The sequence below is a fragment of the Penaeus japonicus genome, unplaced genomic scaffold, assembly GCF_977035675.1.
Source record: "Penaeus japonicus unplaced genomic scaffold, GWHDUDI00000001_assembly GWHDUDI00000032, whole genome shotgun sequence".
NCBI classification, from domain to species: Eukaryota; Metazoa; Arthropoda; class Malacostraca; order Decapoda; family Penaeidae; genus Penaeus; species Penaeus japonicus.
This window is the reverse complement of record NW_028234434.1, coordinates 2,106,208-2,108,707: the sequence shown is the minus strand read 5'-3', so window position 1 is coordinate 2,108,707 and position 2,500 is coordinate 2,106,208.

Sequence of the window (2,500 nt, the reverse complement as noted above, 5' to 3'; positions counted from 1 at the left end):
TATGTATATGTATATATTCATATATATGTATATGTTTATATATATATATATACATACAGAAACATAAATATATGTATTTATGTCCTATTTATACATATATTTCTCTCTCTCTCTCACTCTCTCTCTCTCTCTCTCTCTCTCTCTCTATATATATATATATTATATATATATATACATATATTACATATGTATATATATATATATATATATATACATATATATACATATATATGTATATATATATATATATATATATATATATGTATATATGAATATATATATATGTATATATATACATATATATGTATATATATAAATATATATACATATATATATTCATTTATTTATGAATATACATATACATATTAATATATATTTGCATATACATATATGCATATATATGAACATATATCATATATACATATATTTCTCTCTCTCTCTCTCTCTCTCCCTCTCTCTCTCTCTCTCTCTCTCTCTCTCTCTCTATATATATATATATATATATATATATATATATATATATATATATATATATATATATATGTATATGTATATATATATATATATATATATATATATATATAAATATACATATACATATTCATATATATGCATACATATGTTTGCATATATGTATATATATATATATATATATATATATATATATGAATATATATGTACACATATATTTCTATCTATCTATTTAGCTATCTATCTATCTATCTCCTTATATATATATATATATATATATATATATATATATATATATATATATATATATACATATGCATATATATATATGTACATATATCATATGTATACATATATTTCTATCTGTCTATTTAGTTATCTATCTATCTATGTATCTCTTTATTTATATATATATATATATATATATATATATATATATATATATATATATATATATATCATCATCATCATCAGCCTGTATAATTCCACTGCAGGACGTAGACCTCTCTCAATCTTTTCCAGTCATTCCGGTCTTGTGTCCTCTGATTCCAGTTTACTCCTGCGAAATTCGCTATTTCACCCCGACATCTAGTCATTAGTCTTGCCCTGGGTCTCTTTGTGCCGTGTATTACCCATTCTGTTGTTTTCTTTGTCTACCTGTTGTCCTGTCTCCGATATGTATGTCCAGCCCACTGCCACCTTTCTTCTGTTTGTTTGATTTATTGGCTATCAACCAGCGGCACATGCCAAGGTCATTACCTTTCTTCTTGATGATCTTGAGTATATCCTCTACTTTAGTTTGTTGCCTGATCCATGTGGCCTTTTTCTTGTCTCTTAAGCTAACTCCTAGCATAAGCCTTTCCATTCCTCTTGGGGCGCTTACTAATTTCCTCTCGAGTGCCTTGGTCGTAGTCCATGTCTCTGATCCATATGTCATGACGGGGAGGACACATTGGTCAAAAATCTTTCTCTTTAGACATAGTGGTAGACGACTTCGTAATATATTACTATATGTACCGAAGGCACTCCAACCTAGCCTGATTCGCCGCTTTATCTCGGCTTCGCGGGATGTACTCGACTGGATGAGTTGCCCTAGGTATACATACTCGTTCACTGCTTCTAGTACCTCGCCCTGTATTTGTATTTGCTTAACTGGGGTTCGACTGTTGAACATGACTTTCGTCTTTTTCATGTTCATTTTAAGGCCAATCTTCAGACTTTCCCTATTTAAATCGTTTAGTAATTGTTGTAATTCATCAGCTGACTCGCCGAAAAGAACAATGTCATCTGCAAATCTTAGATTGCTTAAGTGCTCATTCCCTATTTTAATCCCTCTCTCCTTCCAATCTAGCTTCTTAAATACTTCCTCCAAGCAGGCTGTAAACAGCTTCGGTGAGATGGTGTCGCCCTGCCTGGTTTCTGCGTGGATTTTGATGGTCGCTGTACCATCTCTATATATATCCTCTAATAATCTGCAGTATATTTCCTCTACTCCTTGTTTACGAATTGCATCTAGTACTACAGATATCTGTACCGAATCGAATGCCTTTTCATAATCTACGAATGCCATACACAGGGGCTTCCTATATTCGTTTGTTTTCTCTTTTATTTAAGCTAGTGTGTGGATATGGTCTGTAATTGAGAATCCGCTGCGGAACCCTGCCTGTTCCCTGGGTTGTTTTGAATCTAATGTATCGGTGATACGGGCTGTGATGATTTTTGTGAACAGTTTATAGATTACTGAAAGGAGGCTTATAGGTCGGTAATTCTTTAAGTCTTTTGTGTCTCCCTTTTTGTGTATTAAAATTATAATTTTGTTTTTCCAGCCTTCGGAGTTTTACCGACGCTTAGACATCTGTTATAAAGACTGGCCAGTGTTACTGCCGCAAACTCTCCTGCATCTTGAATAAGATCTCCATTAATGCCGTCTTCTCCTGGTGTTTTTCCTCTTTTCATGCTTTTTAGTGCCCTGTTTACTTCCTCTACCGTGATGTTTGGAACGTCTCCAACTGTTGTGTTTATCTCCGTA